Source organism: Panulirus ornatus, chromosome 41, assembly GCF_036320965.1.
Source record: "Panulirus ornatus isolate Po-2019 chromosome 41, ASM3632096v1, whole genome shotgun sequence".
NCBI lineage: Eukaryota > Metazoa > Arthropoda > Malacostraca > Decapoda > Palinuridae > Panulirus > Panulirus ornatus.
In genome coordinates this window covers 8289624-8312123 of record NC_092264.1, presented here as the reverse complement: position 1 = coordinate 8312123, position 22500 = coordinate 8289624, and the positions used below count along the sequence as shown (strand labels likewise).

At 46.1% G+C, this 22500-nt stretch overlaps 2 protein-coding genes across 2 annotated transcripts in view; one reads left to right on the top strand and one right to left on the bottom strand.

The window, feature by feature from the left end:
- Miga (mitoguardin) overlaps nucleotides 1–22500 on the bottom strand; it is a 487611-nt gene that overhangs the window by 258803 nt on the left and 206308 nt on the right. The gene's annotated exons all lie outside the window — the stretch shown is intronic.
- uzip (beta-pore-forming protein unzipped) overlaps nucleotides 22364–22500 on the top strand; it is a 67458-nt gene continuing 67321 nt past the window's right edge. The window contains exon 1 of the mRNA XM_071685974.1: nucleotides 22364–22500. This exon is cut by the window's right edge and continues 308 nt beyond it. The gene's annotated coding sequence lies outside the window, so the exon portion shown is untranslated.

Genomic DNA, 22500 nt, shown 5'->3' with positions numbered 1-22500 from the left:
AGGTATCTGAGGAGAGGAGACTGTGGTAGGATTCTGCGGAGAGGACACTGTGGGTAGACTAGAAACAAGTAGCTAATCACATTAAATGATTTTATGAACCATGAAGCCTAACTCCCGCCCCTCCTTTTATTATTACGATGGATAATGACCATGTTACTGGGTTTTCGAAAGGGGAAGGGGAGATAGAAGGAGCAGGTCAGTACAGTGCTAAACACGTCTGACGGTAAGGGCGACTTTCTGAAGAATTTCAAGCCATCCGACGATTCCGGGGTAGAAGAAAAAATATTAGGGCTACGAAGTATTTTTCTTAACGATATCTCAAAAAAGGAGAGAGAGATTACGAACTCTACTTACCTGATGAGATTTCAATTATCTTCTGAGACATTGCTTCCCCTTCGTATGTCCGGCAGTAATTACGAAGGCAATTTGAGTACATCCCGCTGGCTAAACCAGTAACTTTACACGCACGGACGGAGGGAACTCGTGCGGGAGTGAGGCTCGGATGAGCGAAGGCGGCTGCCTGCTGGAGGCGCGGTAAGGAGAGCGACCCAAGCCTGTCGCCGCTGCCAACGGGAAATGGTTTTACCTTCACCGCTGAAGAAGCAGGTGGTGTCGTGACCCAGCTGTAACTGTTAACGATGGTCTATTATCACGACAGCAACGTGCGCGCCAGGCAAAATATTACGATGGGATTATGAACAAATAAATGGTACGCATATTCGTGAGTGTTTTCATATTCGTGGAGTTTTAGTGCAGTACTGGTTACGAGAATGCAAATACGCAGACCCTAAATAGAAAATGGAAAAAAAAAGACAAAGCATGGAGCTTCCAAAGGGCTTTTCCTCCCTGCTCACACACACACACAATCCGTTCCCCTAAGCGCACTTTGAGGGCCTGATCGGGCCCGTGGTCCCAGTGGTTCGACCCATTATACTATTGAACTGCTTTTCACAAGCTTACTGACAACCCAGAGTTAAATCCCCTTATACACCATCTGGATGGTGAGTCAGGTCCCTCTACTCCCTTGTAAATTGTCTGGTTAGTATGAGTCAGGTCCTTGTCCTCCTATCCATACCAGTAGATGGTATGAATAAGGTCCCCTTTCTCCTATCCGTATCAGCTGGACTGTAGGAACCACGTCCCCTGCCTCCTATCCATACCATCTGGCTAGAAGCAGCCAGGTCCCCACCTTCCTATTCATACAATCTGGATGGCCAGGTTAGTTAAACTACCCTGTAAAGCATGGGTCCGACTCAGTTCAGTAGGTCCTGCTGGTGTGGTAGCGGTTGAGGATCAGAATATGGCTTTTGGGAGATCAGTGGAAAGATGATTCTGAGGTTGAATGTTCTCGAGACAAAATATGAACAAAAATAATTCTATCAGCTGACCTTATTACATTCACACACAAATATTTCAAAATCTATTCAACGTTTCAAATATGAGGTACATGAAAATCAATTAAAACACAAATACGGAAGTACTACTAAATTCGGTCCCAATTATCTATACCCAATATAGACACATCTATAACCAGCATCGCACAGGCTAAGCTCTGGAGGTCAATGAAAACGGAAAGGATTTAGTTCTGGAGGTTCTGCCTCAAGCAAAACACAACGGAATAAAAACCCTGTGTATTTCCTCTCTCTCCCCAGCCACTGGAGCGAGATTGTGGGTCTTTGACTTTGTGCACAGTGGTGAGGAGCTGAATCTAGGCTCCGCCATCGCCAGTACGGTCAGTCACGACAACCCGACATTATCTTGATCGGTTTACGCTTCATTACGGCCAGCACACCAAAGAGGACCACTGAATGAAGCGGGTCAAGAAGAGGTATCAATTGTAAAGGTCATTCCATGGTGCTCAAAGATCGTACAGTCGTACTCAAGAATCACACCTTCGTGCTCAAGGAACGCTATGTTGTGCTCAAAGGTATCATATTCATGCTAAAATTCGTACCGTCATTTTCAAGGATCGTACCGTCGTGCTCAATGGGTACACAGGGTGCGGCTTCTCTAACACCAAGATTTTATCGGCCATATTCTACACGGGTTATAACGTCTGGAACATCCTGAAGGGTATGGACCGCACGCCAGGTCACAGGGGGATCTATGAGGACAGCTGGACACCAGCGCGGCTGATTACATCTGATGCACAGCCATTAACCTGAGCGGCTACATAAGGGGCGGTTCACTGGTTGGGTCCGTCGTGCACCCTGAGTGGCGTGGGTCACGGAGCAGAACGGGAGGTCTCAGCAGGAGTCTTATAACGCGTCAAGATCGAGGTGGATGAGAACGATCGTGCTGTTCGGTGAGGGAGGGAGGGATGCGTACAGAGCTTGGATCTCCTCATGTTGCTACGTGCGTTTTCTGCTGCGTGGATGACGGGTACCTGATGGCTGAGGGTGTGCCTCAAGGCCTTTCAGTTTCCTGTGTAATCAAGAGCACTGCCCAGCACACAGGCATGGGGACCCGTGTGGCAACAGTCTGCCTCTCCCTCACAACCTTTTATCATTTATGGTATCCGGGCTACGCCGCGTCCGAACCTCACCTCACTTCCCCTGAGTCATCCCGAGTTATCAGGCCTTGTGTCAGTGGTTTTTCGGTAGTCACCATACCCAAGGGTTGTACCGTCCTGCTCAAGGGCCGTAACATCCTTTTGAAGTGGCTTAACGGCCTAACCTTTACTCAGAAAACAACCATGTACTTAACTCTCAATATTCTAATGGAAGAAATAAAAAAAAAAATCCAAAGCAAATGAGCTCCTACCAGGCATGACCAGTTCTAATCCACGCAGCTCACCAAACCTGAATATGGTTGAGGTATGAGTCTGTTAAGATGGTCAGCTTCCAGAGCGTGACGGCTGAGATCAGTGGACTCAGCTAATCAAAGGGCGGGTTCGGGGAAGGTACGGGACGGGTGTGGGAAGGGAAAAGACAGGTGTTGGGAGACGGATGAGACGGATGTGGACAGGGTAAGGGAATAGTGCGGCGATGAAGAGGATACAGAGTTCACATAAGGTCCAGGGACTAGGCCTCAATTGCGAATAACATTACAACTTACATAATAAGTGAACTGGTTACAAGGCCTGCACAACCATAAGCAATAACCAAAGTTACAATAACTTTCAAGTAACTGACGAAGAGCATTGTTGTGGATGAAATGCTCACACGGATCTTGTAAATGTCCCGCAGGGATGATCTCTGAACTGAATAATTTCACGACAGTCAGGTACAAAGTGTTGCTGGGTGTGAGAGCAACTCCGCTGGCAAAAATTCACATTTGGTCTGTTCAGTGTGTACAGAAGGGACAAACTGCCAGCTGTATCTACAGCCCAGCTTGATTCGATCAACAACAACATCAACACATCTCCTGTTGGTGGAACCATATGTGTGTGTGTGTGTGTTTGTGTGTGTGTGTGTGTGTGTGTGTGTGTGTGTGTGTGTGTGTGATGGTTTCGTTTCGTCTTGTGTGCAAGACATAGGAGGGGACGGGTGTGGGGAGGGGTGGGGTACGGGTGTTGTGAGAGGGAGAGGTGGGGGACGGGTTTGTAGAGTGGTGGGGGCCGGGTGTGGGGAGAGGAGAGGGAAACGAGTTTAAGGAGGAGAGGGGGCGCGTGTGGGGAGAGGGATGAGGTGCAGGAAAAAGTGTTGGAGCAAATGGAGGAATCCGCATGTCAGAGCATGTGAGGGGTGAGAGAAAGAGGACGGGAGAGGTGAGAGGAAGGGAGGGAGAGGTGAGAGCAAGGGACGGGAGATGTGAGAGCAGACAGCTCCTCCCACTAAAGCTCGTCCATGAGACGCATCGGTTCGGACCTTTACGTTCCTCCTGGGAAATAAACCCAAGCCCAAGAAGGCCCGCAGGAGCCCTTATCTATAATAGCCGCACGTTTTCTTTCTAGTTACAAAGAATATCAATTTAAAAGTAAGCAAAGGCATCCGGAGAGACGCCCCGTGAATAACGCACGAACCCTCCTCCTCTCGGGAGATTTCTGAAACGTAAGAAGCGGCAGCTACGATCTTACGATTCGAAAAAAAGCGAAAAAAAATGCCTGGTAACAGCCACGAAAAATATTCGTATCAAACAAAGGCCGAAGGGTAGGACTGAAGGGGGAGAGGACCCTTTCCTTCTCCCTACCCAGGGTCGTGACGAGCGAACCTGGGAATACGGCCAGGAATCAGGAGGCAAGACAAAGGTGGATGAACGGGTGAGAGAGTAAAGGAAAAGGAATGGTCACATCCTCTTCCCCAAACCTTGGATTGTTACGCCAGAGCCACCATTATTTCTCTCCTGAGCAACTGTTCCATATTGACTGGAGTCTCATTAGTCCCGGTATGAAGCACTGCCAGTCTATCTGGGGCGGCTCTCCTTCGACCAGAGTGGAATAAAAGTCTTCCTCCTTATCTACTCCTCAGATACCATCTCCTCACCATCTCTAGCCGTCATGATGCGTCTCAGTGCCCTTATTTTAGAGGAATTATTTCGAACACTGTTCTCGTGAGCTGTCTGCTTGTGTGCCGGCCACTGTGAACTTGAGTTCGTGGCAAGAGAGTGGCTGCTCCTTCCCATAGTTTATTTGCGTAGACCAGCCACACGAGGCCTGGCCGTTGTGATACACCTTTACTTAACATCGCGAGATTCTGGAGGTATCTGTCTCAATGGCCAAGTCGACAAACACTCGAGGACCGTAAATTCGTTCCCTGTAATATTCTATGACTTTCATCATTTTAACTTTTCAACCGACGTGACTTCGACCGGGAAAAACTTTTTTTGCCTGTGCCACACGTAGACGATTATGAGAATAAACATGACTATGTTGGTGATAATGCTTAACCTACATGGCCTCACTCCAGCCACCGACATAAATCATTTAGGGTTGTGGTAAGGTTGTGGGAGAGGTATGGGAGAGGGGGAAGGGGAAACGGTTGTAACAAGGTTGTGGTTGGCTTGAGAGGGGCTACTCAAACCAATGTGAGCCGGACGCCGTCAAGCCGTGATACCTCTCCTAACCAAATGATGGAGTACGAAAGGCGTCCTTGACAGCTGTGGAGGACAGTGGCTGCTGGGACTCACTAGACCCTACGGCGTTATCCTGGGGTGGTGATGGTGGTGGCCACCTCGCTTCCGTCGGGACTGTGTTATCCTGGGCTCGGACAGGCTATGCTAAGCTAGTCGCCACCAAATTCACAACTCGGACGCTAGTAAACACAGGTATATCGGCACCTCATCTCTGTCATTGTAACGAAGCACATGCACAGTTGTGGATGCTGTACCACGTAGCACATGTACTATAGTACATGGACGTAGTACATGTACTATATAAACGGACTGCATAGATTACTGTATCTGCTGTTACTCCCGGGTAAGTACTACTGTGTGTGTGTGTGTGTGTGTGTGTGTGTGTGTGTGTGTGTGTGTGTGTGTGTGTGTGTGTGGCCACATCATCACCATAGATTAACAATGATTAATAAATCACCTGCGTTAATAAGGAGAGAGGCAACGAAGTCCCTACTGCCACCGAAAAATTATTTTTCTTATACCTTGCGTAAGAAGACGAGCGCCTATTCCTCTCCCTTCACTTGCATCACCTGGGACGGGGCCCTCGCCGTGGGAGCTTCACGTGACGCATGTTTATGACGAGACTGACAACCCGGTGCATATACGATCGTTGCACCTCATGTGTCACACTGGTTCGTCCCGTGTCAGGAGACACTGTGTAGAACACTAAAATGTTCTGCATTAAACATCACTTTTCCTTATCACATCTCCCACTCGTAAATGTACGACTCTCAACCCTGTGCATATACTGTGGGAGAGTTGGCGTCCAGTGGGAGAGTGATAATGTCTGTTACATATTCGTCTCACAACTGGGAGTGTCAGAGAACACGCGAACTCAATACATTCATCTTTGCTCTACCAGCATATGTGAGACTTTAAGGTATCTACTTGTGTCTTTGAGCAATCTAGAAATAAGTAACGCCAAGATGTAAGTCGAGTGAGGAGTGCCAGATAATCTCGGTGACTGAGGTCATTCAAAGATACAGCTAAAGTGTGTGTGGTGTGGCGAATCTATTCTCTCAACTATGGCGATCAGATTCACGTATTATGTCAACTTGATCGTGTGGAGGAGAGCATGTGTTCCCATCAGGACACACTCGATTAATAACACCACAGTACCATGCATGGACACTATCATCACACCAGATCACCACCACTACACCAGGACATCACCACCACACCCAGAAAAGCTACGTGGACGCACCGTTCCACAAGTCTCCGAGGCAGCAGCAGGATCCACTCCACCACCCTGCATGACGCCCGCCAACAATAACACAAACAGCCACAGCCTCACACCATTAACGTGACCCTAAACATTCGGATTTATGAGGTTGAGGTGCGGCCTGTCCCCTAGCACCCCCAGAGGGGCCTTCGTTCTCTGCATCTCAGCAACACATGACCCACGATCAACAGGATGGGTGGAAGCGCGCAATAAATTCGCATTCCTTGCGGCAAAAATAATAATGAAAAAAATCTTAGTTTTATGTGAACTTTATCAATGCTTTAGTAACTCACTGTATCTATATCTATAAACTGTAGACATGGCGCCCTCAGCCTATCCCTGTAACTTACTTCACATATCTATAACCTCACACTCATGTCCAGAGCCTCTAACTTTCTTGCCATAGCCACAGCACGTGAGCTGGAGAATAAAGTAATAAAACAACTAAATGTTCGATATAATGATCAGATTTTATAATTCAAACAACTGCTGCAGAGTGTCGCTTCTTGTCCTTTGCTCTGAGTCCCTACCATGGTACAGGAGGACTACCGGTAAAAGCATCATATACAGTTCTATTCCTGTGTACCTAAATAATCTATTCCTTTATGAAGACCCATATCATTCTATCGAAGTGGTATAACGGCTTAATTGTGCTAGTGTAACACTCTCACTGCAGACCACGTTAACCCCACCTGCATTCTCACACTCTCCCAGCCAGTAGCAGAGATAATGGAATTGCTCGGACTGGTCTGGGGTACGGCGGGATTCCAGGTCGTATTCCTAAATTCAGATTCCCACCACAAGTTCCGGGAATACGGCAGAGTTTTCAGCCTCCCCAAATTTCCCTCCCTGAATGTGTTATAAAGTTTTTCTACCACTTCAGTGAAAGAAAGTAAGGGCTGGCCACGAGGATCTCTCTCTCTCTCTCTCTCTCTCTCTCTCTCTCTCTCTCTCTCTCTCTCTCTCTCTCTCTCTCTCTCTCTGACCTGAGCGTTACTGCCCCTCTCACACAGCTCGCCCACCTGTCTCCACCGGCCATGAATTTCGCCAGGAGCGGCTGCCGCTACTCGATATACCCAGAATTTCTCAGTATAATTTCACCCGAGTTTCGACAACCAATCAAATATCTATTCCGCCATGCAATTCCTTAAGGAATAACAATTGCCGGTATCAGTAGTGTATTACATTACGAAATACAGTGTTAATGGGACGACGAAGCTATGTGGTGCCTGCCACCAAGTGGGCTCGACCACAGCGTGTGTGTGTGTGTGTGTGTGTGTGTGTGTGTGTGTGTGTGTGTATGTGTGTTTATACAGGATATACATTCATACACAGAGTGTGACATTCGTTTGAACTGGAGGAGAGATATGATCGTCTGGCAATTGTGTGTCAGCAAAAATTGTCCTGTTGTTCTAGCTTTCGTGAATGTTTTTCTTATGTTGTTGATGTTGCTTTATACAATGAGAACCTGGAGGGTTGTGGACACCTGTGCAGCGCATGTATGAGTGCGTGGGGTTATATCTGACTCGTGGGAATCTATACGTATCATACATGAATTCCATAAATACACAACAGCTTATGTATGACTCCACTGCAAGTGTGTGTGTGTGTGTGTGTGTGTGTGTGTGTGTGTGTGTGTGTGTGTGTGTGTGTGTGTGTGTGTGAACATTAGTCTTACCATCATATTTATGTACACACGATGATAGAGGAAACCTAACCTAACCTGTTAAGGTTACTACAACACTGAAAATACATCGCCAGATGAAGCAACCTAACCTAATCTGTTGCGTCCTTAACAAAACTGATGCCAACATTGCCGTACTGTTCTCACCCTCCTCATCTTGCCTCTACCTTAACCTTTTCTTCCTTTAGAATAATCAAACATTTCCTCCATTCATAAACCCTTCCACCTCTTCCCTCAGTGAGTCCTCACATTTCTTCCCCTCGACAAATCCTCTTATTCATCCCACCAATAAATCACTTCCATCCCCCCCCCCACCCCACACTGAGCCCCCCATCCCCCCCACCCCACACTGAGCCCCCCATCCCCCCCACCCCACACTGAGCCCCCCATCCCCCCCCACCCCACACTGAGCCCCCCATCCCCCCAAAGTCCGTCGTCAGGTGTTGGTCGGGCCAGCGAGTCGTAATCTGGAGGGCAATGGTGATGTGCTGCACCAATAACCATCGAACGGCAACTTACCAATTATCTCGGTGCTTACGATGCGCTGCAGCTCCCGAGGTTATATCACGTGGGTCCTCCATCGTCAGGTCCCATCACCAGTAAAGGGCAATAATTGCTTTATGGCGTCAATAACGCGTTGGCAGCGTCCGCTGACTGTCGAACATTAACCAGTGTCTCCTCTAACATTACACCACAGCCCTAGCGTGGTTACCAAAGTGTCTCTCGTAGTCTCGCGGTGACAACTACGATCTTGTAGTCTCTGAGAAGCATTAACCATGTCCACATCAACCTGGCAGTGTCCATGAGAACCTCAAAGCTCTTACGAGACACAAAAACCTTTCATGATAAAGTCAGTGGTGTCAGACCGTGCGCCTAGCACCCCATGGTGTCGTGCGTCCATATTTCGCGTGTCACTGATCTACCGTGGCTCTGTCAAGTCCGGCGTGAGCCCTATAACTCGTGGAGTCCCTTGCCAACCAAAAATGGCCCTAAGAATTCTAACTTCCAAGCCATGGCACCAGCCAAGGTCCGTTGGCCTCTCTATCACACTACAGGGTTGGCTGTAAACCACCTGTGTTCACATTTGGTGCCCACAATGCCAACCGTCGTTCAGCTCCGCGAGATGTTTCTCCGCGTGTAAAGAAGTACCTCAACAAAGTATCGACTGTCACTTTGCAGCGTCCATCTTCCACAGAGCGTCTACAGTACGTCCATGTAGCGTTCATCATCAGTACGAGTCCACAGTGCCTCCAGAGCGTCCAGTATTCATCACAACACCAAAAGGTCCACCATGGCCTTAAGGGAAGCACAGTAGCGTCCACTATGGCCCCGTGCTGTGCACAGTCGGGTCCACCGTGGCCCCGTGATCTCCACAGTGGACCACTACGGTTCACATTAACGATGAACGGCTGTAGACGCATTCACATTTTACATCACTCAGTTTCTTCACTAGCAAGGAAGTGGTCGTCGATCCTCTGTGGCAGGGAAGTACTCGTCCTCCCACGGTAGCAAGGGAGGTTGTCTCATTAGGTCTCCTTCCTTCATCATATCATGCCACTTTGCATGTCCTCAACGCTTCTAATCGATTCGTACTGTGTCTTCCTCTCACTCTTGACCTTAATCATAATCACGAAGGGTAAGCTTCTCATCACTCTCAAGCAGGAGTTGACACATCCTACCAATCATGCACGAGGGATTACCATCTCATCATATTCACGAAGGAGGGATTCCCATCCCATCATAATCAAAAGAAGTTCCCATCCGACCACACTCTCCCTTCCCTCCTCTCACCTCCAGTATGTCTTTCCAGGTTTCCAACCGGTTTAAAATGGCTCTCCCACCCATGGTTGTTTCCCTCACCACACTCTGCTCTCATAATGCCATCCCCAGTCTGGCTCTTCCCTCATATTAATCACCCACACCCTTCCTCCTCATTCCCACATTCCTAAGCTTCCTTTATATTACCACTGTTCTCATTGTTCCTCTTTCCTACTACTGTCTGACGGGGAAATACTACTACTACTACTACTACTACCACTAATAATAATAAAACATATAAATAACGAAAGAAAAAGCGAATATGTGAGCAACTTCGCCTTCTCGTCTAGTCACAAACGTCATCCCATCTTTACCACATCATTTCTTTAACTTTCCCGCCGACGTTTCTCCTCGTTCGTCTCAGGTTCTTCCGTTGCTCAGTCTGAAGACTCTCTCGTCATGAAGACTCCCTCGTCCACCTCCCTCTTTCTCTGCCTCCCCCTGGGCTAACCCGGACCTTACTTCCAATTACCAACTCTCTCCTCTCTTCCTTCTTCTTCGTCTTCCGTCTACTTCGTACATTTCATCGTAGCGTGTCTACTATTCCGTCTTTTCTATCAAAACTGTCAGTATATTCTCTCTGTACTACCTGGTGTTGCCTCATGGTTAATTTCCTGCCGACTAACGTACCGGAGGGAGTGCTGGGTGGGGAGGAACCTTCTCCTTTAATATCCTGTCTCCAACTATACAGATAAAGGATTTACGATAATATTACCATCCTCAAGAGGAAAACTTTGTCGTACGCCATCAAGTCTTCTGTTGTCTGGCTCTCCCAGCATAGAACCTCGTCACAAACAGTCATCTGTTATATGTGTACCATCTCTTCTGTATAGTGGAAAAATCTGAGAAAAACACACACACACACAAGCAAACACGTCTAACACACCGTGCCTCGTCCCACATCATGTAACTCTCATCCTAACTACCTTCCTTCCCCAACCATCCCTTCTTCACATCAGGGTCTCTCCCCTCTCTCTACCACCCTCCCACAGGAAGGGGTCCTTCCCCTCCCGTTTTTCCCGTCCCGTCCCTTCCTATCGTGCCGGAGCGGCTCGCTAGGGTCGCTTTCCTCTCTCCCCTCACGCGATTATTCATGGCAGGCAGACATCAACAAGTGTTCTGGAGCCAGATGGCCAATTTGTGTCCTGACCATGGCGCTCCATTCCGACTGCCGTCCCATTATTTTTAACAACCGCTGCCCAACCTTGCCGTTGGGCTTCCGTCAACACGGCGGCGATAACCGCGATACACAGCGGCCGAACCACATGAAAATTAATTAAATGAGTATATAGCAGAGGAGGGAGGGAGGGAGGGAGCAACGAGGTATGGGAACCAGCAGCCACTCAGTGTTTGTCTTTATGGCCCCCTGAACCACAACAGGATTTATCTTTACATTTTTTCCTCTTCCCAGGCTAGGCCTAAGATGTGGTATTTAAGAAAACCTTAGACACGCCTCAGCAGTCCTGGGGAGATGTTTGTGTTAACCGTGGATGGACCAAGCAAGGTTACCTGCACAGATGTTGGGTATTCAGAGCAAAAGACTTAGAACACATCAACATATATATATAAATATATATATATATATATATATATATATATATATATATATATATATATATATATATATATATATATATATATATATATTATTATCATTTTGCTTTGTCGCGGTCTCCCGCGTTAGCGAGGTAGCGCAAGGAAACAGACGAAGGAATGGCCCAACCCGCCCACATACACATGTATATACATACACGTCCACACACGCAAATATACATACCTATACATCTCAATGTACACATATATATACACACACGTACATATACATATATATACACATGTACATAATTCATACTGTCTGCCTTTATTTGTTCCCATCGCCACCCCGCCACACATGGAATAACAACCCCCTCCCCCCTCATGTGTGCGAGGTAGCGCTAGGAGAAGACAACAAAGGCCACATTCGTTCACACTCAGTCTCTAGCTGTCATGTATAATGCATCGAAACCACAGCTCCCTTTCCACATCCAAGCCCCACAAGACTTTCCATGGTGTACTCCACACGCTTCACATGCCCTGGTTCAATCCATTGACAGCACGTCGACCCCGGTATACCACATCGTTCCAATTCACTCTATTCCTTGCACGCCTTTCACCATCCTGCATGTTCAGGCCCCGATCGCTCAAAATCTTTTCCACTCCATCCTTCCACCTCCAATTTGGTCTCCCACTTCTCGCTCCCTCCACCTCTGACACATACATCCTCTTTGTCAATCTTTCCTCACTCATTCTCTCCATGTGACCAAACCATTCCAAACATTTTAAAACACCCTCTTCTGCTCTTTCAACCACACTCTCTTTATTACCACATATCTCTCTTACCCTTTCATAACTTACTCGATCAAACCACCTCACACCACATATTGTCCTCAAGCATCTCATTTCCAACACATCCGCCCTCCTTCGCACAACCCTATATATAGCTCACGCCTCGCAACCATACAACATTTTTGGAACCACTGTTCCTTCAAACATATCCATTTTTGCTTTCCGAGATAATGTTCTCGCCTTCCACACATTTTTCAACGCTCCCAGAACTTTCGCCCCCTCCCCCACCCTGTGACTCACTTCCACTTCCATGGTTCCATCCGCTGCCAAATCCACTCCCAGATATCTAAAACACTTCACTTCCTCCAGTTTTTCTCCATTCAAACGTACCTCCCAATTTACTTGTCCCTCAACCCTACTGTACCTAATAACCTTGCTCTTATTCACATTTACTCTCAGCTTTCTTCTTTCACACACTTTACCAAACTCAGTCACCAGCTTCTGCAGTTTCTTACCCGAATCAGCCACCAGCGCTGTATCATCAGTGAACAACCACTGACTCACTTCCCAAGCTCTCTCATCCACAACAGACTGCATACTTGCCCCTCTTTCCAAAACTCTTGTATTCACCTCCCTAACAACCCCATCCATAAACTAATTAAACAACCATGGAGACATCACGCACCCCTGCCGCAAACCTACATTCACTGAGAACCAATCACTTTCCTCTCTTCCTACTCGTACACATGCCTTACATCCTCGATAAAAACTTTTCACTGCTTCTAGCAACTAGCCTCCCACACCATACATTCTTAATACCTTCCACAGAGCATCTCTAACAACTCTATCATATGTCTTCTCCAGGTCCATAAATGCTACATACAAATCCATTTGTTTTCTAAGTATTTTTCACATACATTCTTCAAATCAAACACCTGATCCACACATCCTCTACCACCTCTGAAACCACACTGCTCTTCCCCAATCTGATGCTCTGTACATGCCCCCACCCTCTAAATCAATACCATTCCATATAATTTCCCAGGAATACTCAACAAACTTATACCTCTGTAATTTGAACATTCACCTTTATCCCCTTTACCCTTGTACAATGGCACCATGCATGCGCTCCGCCAATCCTCAGGCACTTCACCACGAGTCACACATACATTAAATATCCCCACCAACCAGTCAACAACACAGTCACCCCCTGTTTTGATAAATTCCACTGCAACACCATCCAAACCCCCAGCCTTGCTGGCTTTTATCTTCCGCAAAGCCCTCACTACCCCTTCTCCGCCCACCAAATCATTCTCCCTAACCCTCTCACTTCGCAAACCACCCCGACCAAGACACCCTATATATATATATATATATATATATATATATATATATATATATATATATATATATATATATATATATATATATATATAAATATTTCTTTTTTCTTTCAAACTATTCGCCATTTCCCGCGTTAGCGAGGTAGCGTTAAGAACAGAGGACTGGGCCTTTCAGGGAATATCCTCACCTGGCCCCCTTCTCTGTTCCTTCTTTTGGAAAATAAAAAAAAAAAAAACCCTATAAACATTCCCACACCATCATTCGTGAGTAAGTGACAAATTCGAGGGGAAAAGACAACGGCAAAACACATCAAATAATAAACAAGTAAGAGGAGTAAAGAGAGATGGAGGGGGGGTTTCCAGTCCTGGACGGCCCATTGAGAGGATCTCTCTCTCTCTCTCTCTCTCTCTCTCTCTCTCTCTCTCTCTCTCTCTCTCTCTCTCTCTCTCTCTCTACTTTAAACAAAAGTTAAGCTGGTCCCCCGGGACCTAGGGGGGAGAACCCCCTGGACAATCTCAGGCTACGCCAATAATGAGATGCTGTTTAATAATGCAATCACCTTACCGTCTCTCTCTCTCTCTCTCTCTCTCTCTCTCTCTCTCTCTCTCTCTCTCTCTCTCTCTCTCTCTCTCTCTACCGTACACAGTGAAGTGTACCATCTCGCAGTTTATCATTCCAATGTAAAAAAATATATAATATATCTGTCTTGACCGTACTAAGTGTAGAGCGTGACTCCTAACCCTCCTCCTCCTCCTCCAGACCTGACCTCCTCCAGGTAGACCATACTTTCCCCCCATCACCATACTCTCCAACCTCCCCTGACCTGACCTGACCTGACCTGACCTGGATATATGGCCTTCATGGAGGGAGACTTTTCCTTCCTAGAATACTTATCCCATGGGGTAAACTTGAGACGCTGTAACTTACCTCTCGAAAAAAAAATATATATAATGAAATTAGGTATTAAGAGTAATAATAATAATAATAATAATAATAATAATAATAATAATAATAGTTGTAGTAGTAGAAGTAGTGGTAGTAAAATAAGTAATGATAATATAAAGGTTTTCAGTCTAACATAGAAAAAAAATAATATTTTCAAAATACCCAAACTTGCAAAGACAATTAGCGGTAATGAACGTGTTCAGAACCTGTACACAATATTCACACAAGCAGGAAACCCACGCTGAAGTCCCGAGTCCCAAGTCGGGCATCTGAATTAATAATGTTAATCATCAGGGGAAGGTGCCGGTTCACCCCTAGTACACGAGCTGACCTTTGAAGAAAAACACGCCCTGACCCTGAAGTCAGTGTTGGAGGAAGAGGTCACGAGATTGCATTATGTATGTGGAAGCAAGTTATCTGGGTGGACTTCAACCATGGAAAATCATTGGTTTCTTGGCCTCTGATAACCACTTTCCAGTCCATATGATAACCACAACCATCTTCTGAGGCACACCCCCCCCCCCCACAATAACTGAAGTTATATTCTCATAACGATGAAGAAGAAAGACCATCAGACCCGTCGACCATATGACCTGGGTATGTGAAAAAGCGTGACCGCGAGATCTGTCTGTCTACACGGACGGCCACACGTCTGTCACCCGTCAGGACCCAGCTGACCTCCGGGTCCCCGTACGCACACGGTAAAATCAATCCCATATCTATATTACTCGACGACGAGATCGTCTTCCCTTGAACTGAACATATATACAAAAACGGAAATTTTCCCCCGGAACAATTTCCGCTCCAGTGGTCACACTAATTAACGTCTGATATCTCGAGATATAACAATTTCCCATCCGCTATTCATCGTTTACAACTAACGAACAAATATTATTTCAACATAATAAATCATAAAAACTTACATAAGAAACCTTGAAGATGACTTACAGAGATGACAATATACTCAAACCAATACACCAACACACTTACCATGACTACAATATTCCATACACGTTCAGCTGTTTAGGTCAGGAATTGTGGACGTTCGGAGTCTCGTGAGAGGCAGGTGGCTGAGGAGGGAGGGAGGTAATTAGGTATATAGGTAGGCAGAGGTATAGGTAGGTAAGGACGGTGAGGGAAGGAGGGAGGGAGGGAGGGAGGGAAGTGAGGCAGTTTTAACACGTCCATCAAGGTCTACACACACACACACACACACACACACACACACACACACACACACACTCACACACATCATGACTGACACCACCATCCCACGACCATGATTAGTGTAGCTAGTCATCTACACCATCATCCATCACACACTCGGGACCCCGGTCATCGCCCACAGCCTCACCTACAACACCATGATCGTATCTACAACTACACTTCTTACTACCTCATACCCGTAAGATAATCAAGAGTCCTACGGCGGACGAGGAAAATATACGAGCTGATACCATATTTCTTTGTCTCCCGCTCTGCCCCTAAGCTCTTTGTCTCCCGCTCTGCCCCTAAGCTCTTTGTCTCTCGTGCCGTCCCAAATTAGAGAGAGTTGATCATATCCACATTTCCAGATCAGATCATCAGCGGTGATCATTACCAGCAAGAACACATTATGTGCCATCTTGTGGGCGTTACCACGCCCGCCGCCCATCTCACCGTAGATGTTGGGAACTCCACAGATGAGCCATCAGGAGATCACAACAGGTAAACACGCTGGGCTCCTAAGTGGAGAGGTGATCCATCGCCCGTGGAGCTTATAAACAAACGAATGGCAAACCCCATCCCCAGGTGAGGCTTCACACACCCAAATCCTCACAGGACGTCGGCGGCCTCTGCCATCTACTGGCGGCGATGGAAGACAGCGAAACCAGTCATGTGAAAACAGACTCACAAGGAGCAAAATGAAATCCGTGGTGAAACTAACGACTCATGAGGAGTCAACGGTGAAGTTAATAGCAAGAAGAATGACTCAAAAAATTGTAAACGTTGAAATCGGTGATTAACAACTCACAAGGAGAAAAGTGAAATCGGTGGTGAAATTTGTGACTCACAAGTTGTAAACATTGATATCACTAGCCAGACGATTGACTCACAGTGATATCATAATTGTCTACACTCCTACCGCAGGAACACCTCTAATGACCGAGCAAACAAAGTTTTTGCAGCGTGACACACTGAAAGAGTCAAAGATCATGACCTTACAGTATTCTATTTCAGCAAAGAATAACATTGCACTGTTCATATAGATACACATCCCAACAATAGGGAAATATATGAAACTCTATAAATTACAATTTATATTAAACTATGATTCTTCAGTCGAATTCCAGAGTCCAGATCACAAGCTGCAAAATAAGTGAGATTTTGACCATTATATAAAACCGTCTGAAACTTGAATGTTACTAAAGTAATTATGAATAAACGATCAACCGATACCTCAGTTTACGTGACTTATTTGATGAAACAAATACTATTCAATACATCCTATGAAAATTAATAATAATCAAAATAATAATAATAATAATAATAATAATAATAATAATAATAATAATAATAACAATAATAATAATAATAATAATAATAATAATAATGATAAAAATCTTCGCTATCATAATTGTTCAGTTCCGTATTTGTCCCGGTCAGACGCAATATTTACTAAACATCCTGAAAATTGGAACGTTAGTGTGGTATAAACATTTCTGACGCCCATCACACCACAAAGGCTTCACATCCGCCGAATAAAGATGACGTATTACATGTGGACCTGTTAGCTGCGGCCCATCTATCACCTACATTATAATCATAAAAAGCTAATCCTACGTTACCCATCCATAGTGGTCTCCAGCGTCGTCCCTCCCGCTGAAAAAGATATGAAAGAGCGGAGGAAAAAAATCAGCCCCCAAAAACCCTGTTAGACCTGAGCCACAACCTTGTGGAACGCCGTCAGTCTCGACGATTTGACGTCCCAGAGATTACACAAAGTCACTTCGATAACGACAACATATAAGGAATGCGTCAACAAGAGGTGAGGATACATGTATACGGACTTAGTTATGAAAGGCTGTTCAAATGCTTTAGTCTCGTTCTGGGATTCAAATGAGAGAATGTAAATGTCGCTATCAAGCAGCATCGCATCTCATCGAACTTGAACCTTCATCGTGACCACGATGTCCGCGGACGTCAACCTTTGCGATGAAGATCAGAACACCTGAAGAGCCAAACTCAGAACTCATATCGTATCTCGCCGAATTTCTATCTCCACAGCTGATGGACACGAAGATTCTTTAACCCCACGTTGCCCTCCCTGTGACATTCAGAGAGATATGAGATGGTATTCAAATTATTTCCCATCTGACGTGCAGAACCGAGCCAGGTACCTTGATAGGGTATAGAGCAGTGGCCATTAACCGCAGGTCAAAGGTTACGCCATCATACACGAGCTGGGTATTTGGTTCTGTATGTCTGATGGGAAATAATTTGAAGACCAAGTCATCTGAGTTCTGATTGTATGTATGATTTTTAGAAACACTTTGGCAGACTCGCCACCTCTATCATGAGGCGCAGAGCGAGTCTCTCTAAGACCAAGGGCCAGATGGAGGAGGATTACGACCGTAAGACCTCTCCGCGAATGAGGGAGATTCCAACGCAGCATATGAAGGGAGCCCGAGGGAGGGGACACTACTATGCCATACAGCTGACCCGAGACGCACCATCAATTTCGAAAGCGTCAGCAACGAGATTTCAAAAAATCTACAAAGGAAGATTTTTTCCGTCGTCACGCCCTCTCGTGTTGTTGTTCGTATCAGCGCTGGTGTTTCTACGGCAACTAGTGTTTCTGCTGCCATAGTCGCTTGTGTCGGTGCGGGTGTTACTACTACAGCCAGGGTGTTGCTGTTGCCACAGTCGTTTGTGTTGATGCTGATGTTACTAACATAACACGGCTGTTTCTGTTGCGATAGTCACTGGTGTTCTACTATAGCCTTGGCGTTTCTGTCGCCAAAGACACCAAAATGCTCCCTCATAGAGAGCGCCACCTCATGCAAGGCTGAACCGCTTCCTGCTCATCATAATCTCTGCTGAGGGTGTTCTCTGGACCATGTAAGCAACGGTCATTAATACAGCTTGAATGATGATAAAACACCACTAATTTGTTCTTTAATACGTTCCGAGCCCACGCTGAAAAGTAATTAAGATGTTCTATAAATTTGCCAAGGAGACATTTAGCCATTACACACGACAGCTGGAGACTCGTGTTGTTTATTTCACTTACCTCCTCTTTAAGATTAATCATGATAATTAATAGCAACTACAAAGGAAAGTTCATCACGTGTATAAAGACATATGTGTCCTGAGGTGCTCAAAAGTCAACAACATTTCCACCATGTACATTCTTGTCCTCACAAATCTAACAGCTGTCCTATGTTTATCAAGACATTTCTGCGTCCACCATAACAATCTATTAAGCTGTTCACAGACGCCATCGCAGAAAAGGATTCCAAGACCCGCCCGAAGCCCTGATAAACGCTTTCTCGGAGATGTGCTAAGCCCACTGTCTCAGACTTTCGAAACAAAGAGATCGACCACAGCTTCGAACAGGACGTGTTCTGAGCTACATCACTGCCTCTCGACATGGAGGGTTCGGTAAATGTTCGATCGGGCGTCTCCCTGGCACTGTCGCAGTCCTTCGAGACAAAGGGCTTCGTATAACTTCGATGAGGAGGATAACTGGGCCCTGTCACTGCCTGTCGGGACAAAGCTTTTAGTACGGCTTCGATCAGGTGTGCCTTGGATTTCTTTCAGCGTTGTACAGTACGATATTTACCTTGTGTTTCAAGTGTTCGAAACTAACAAAAAAACAAACCACAACATAGAGTGAGAAATTATGACGTCGGGAAGGCTACCGTCCCGAACACAGGGCCGACCAAGTGTCTTGTGTCACTGAATATATCGAGAATAAGCAACGGCTCTGACGATCCAGCAGACCAGAAGGCCTCTAGTTGCGTTCCTTCTTGTATCAAATATAAATTCATTTTTATTTCCTATCATTAGAAAGCAGAACTCTGGATGCTACCGAGCTTTCCAAGAGAGAGGAGACAATATGAAAGCAATGCTTTGACAGCAAAACGAAATAATGTGGAAACTACAAACAGTGAACCGTAAGTCACAGAGTTTATGGCTAATATGATTATCCTCCTGGACTTAAATGGGACTCCCTAACACAGCTCAATTATCTATGTCCATCAACCTATAATTACAGATGAGGTAATTAAAGCATACAAGGTAATGAGGCTCTCCTCCGCCTGAACACAATGTCAGGGGCTCGGTACCAACGCTTTACTGTCGCTTTCCCCTAACCTATCCTTACCACGACGGAACGACCCTCGAGTATTATCCACAGACCATTGAGCACGGAGGTACGACCTCTGAACACAGAGTACGGCCCTTGAGGGATAAGCCAAACACAAGGTCATTATGCCTAAGGGTCTTACCGTCGTGCACATCACTAAAACTGACACCAGCCTAAAGGTCTACGGAGCAGGTCCGTTCCCTGACAACTCGTGCACATTGCTGTCATACACTGCTAACTTCTGAACTCAATACGATGGTAAGAGAGAGTTACAGGCTAGCTATTGAGCGTGGGAATTAGGTCACTCCGTCTCGCTTAATTGAAAATAAAATGTAGAATAACGCGTACGTGTATTTGGGACCCCCCACCCCACCCCCACCTCCCACCCGAGTCTTGCTGCAATCAAAGTTAATACGTGAATCAGTCAGTCAGTCACTCCGCAATGCGAATTTCCTCCAGTGAGGGCAGGATGCGGGGTCTACATTCACCGACCATAACCCCGTGACTCGAACCCCACCGCCCTCAAACAACGCATCTGTCTGACGACGAGAGGTCCATGGCCTCCGACCACGTCTGTCTGTCAACGATCTCTGTACGTGGAGAACACACAAAAACTTCAAGATCCTGACGATAGGATGGGACCCTAGTGTCGAACTCCCTCTCGCACAGACAAAGAGGAGAAAAAAAAGTTATGTAACCACCTATTAACTTCCTGTTAATTCACCACACCTGATATAAACCTTCACTCAAATTTCGCACATTTCTACGTCCAAACCTTAGCCAATCAGCAACGGTTACTCTTTAAATCAGTCAAGCTGTTTGAAGCTGCCGCCCGCAGGCTTACGTGCCCAACACAAGCATGACTAATCAGGGACATGAACATGTATCCAGCCAGTTTATAAATCTTTTTTTTCATAACGTTCCTGATGTTTGCAGCTACAGAAATGAACAGAAATTAACTCCAGGCGTTCAAAAAATATTTTTTTTATTCCGCTTACGTCAACCTAACAACTGCACTACCTCAAAACTCTCCCATGTCTTTAACGCAAATAAATGGAATTATCTGTCTTGCTTTATGAAGATGGAGAATCACGCTTTCCAGGATTTTTTCCTATGTAAATCATACCTTTTACTTTGTGTACTTCTGAGAACAATGTCTATGTGTTCGCAGTAGTTCGCATCCTATAGATGTGAATTCTGACATTTATGTGTGTGGCTGAGAATATTCTCTGCACAATTTCCAGCTCGCCGCAAGAAAAAAAATGTAATAATTTGTTTTGAATCTCTCGTCTGAAGGTTCGCAAGATCCAGCCAACCATTTCCTACGATGAAACGAGTTTCTTTGTTGTGTGTACCGAAGGTAATAATGTGACGTTCTTCCTCCCACATCCTTTATATTTTTCCTTCGTGTATAACGTCATATGTGTCCATTATTCTGTACCGGTATTCAGTTATGTATTTCCTCCAAAGAAATATAAGTAAAACTTACCTCTGTTGAACAACAGAATACCACCAGTGACCTACCACAACACACGACTGATACTGTATTCTCTTAACGTCTTCGACATCTGAAGCTTACATACACATTCTAGCATCATACCACATGATGAGGCCAAAATGAGGGTTAGAATTTTCATCTATGTTGGGAATGACAACGGGAAAAAGCACAGTAAAATCCTTATGTGAAGTACAGTTTTATGTCGGGGCACCAGCAGTCACCTAGCTTGCTCTCTGTTATGATCCGCTCGTAAGGTAATTGGAGACAGGAGACCCATCTCCACATTCCATCACCATTATACTCCAATTTCTCGGCTTCCGTGCCATGAAGCCATGGTAGAAAGTCTGGATGAGTCTTTCACTGAGAAAGGGAGTCTGTGTATATGACATCGGCATTCTAAGTGTACCTCAGTGTCTCCAAAATTCATCACTGCGATGAAATAGTTGCGAAGGCAATCAATTATCATCTTCAGTGGATCTCGGAGAAGTATGCACAAGACGTTAGTGCTATTACTGGACTGTTCTCCTGGAATGATTGCTCTGACACCGTCTGTCTCTCACGGAGAGGACATTGGTCTCGTCCAGTCGAAAGGGTTCTGCATTTCTTCCTGTAATGTACGTATATCACGTGACTGGTGAAAGTGTATGGTCCTTAGAATCGACTGTATCAGATGTCCTACTGGTGTTTTTTGCTATTCAGAACAAATTCCACCTGTACAGCACATAGTTTAACTATTACTACCAACGTAACTATGGTAACTGTTGCAATCACACTGGCTAAACTCGCGAGTGTGGCGTGCTCCTTGATGTTTACACGGCTGACGACACCACCATGACCATCAGCCTTCCTACAATTCCTCCATTACAACTTTATTTTTCATTTTATTCGCGTCCTTCGTTCACCATACCTAAGCCCCGGCTAGATACCCGCTGCCCCACCTAACTCTTCCTGCTCACCGTCACCGCGCCAGACATTCCCGGGGCACATCTCTCCCCAGCCTTCCAATGCTGCTGTACCTCCTCCACCACCCACGCCTACCTCTGGGGGCCCCCATCCTCTGTAACCGGGCCCGCCCCCACACATGGGCCAGGAGGGGAGAGCCCCCAGCCAGCAGAGGGCTCGGGGCAGGCGTGCTGAGGCCCCGGGAGCGTCAACAGCTCCACTCGGGTCAGTTATTGTTTAGTGGTGAAGGAGAGCGGGTGTGTGCCTCACGAGCTCCGTGCCTGCCGTCACTGGTCACCCTACCTCCCGTCTCCCCGCAC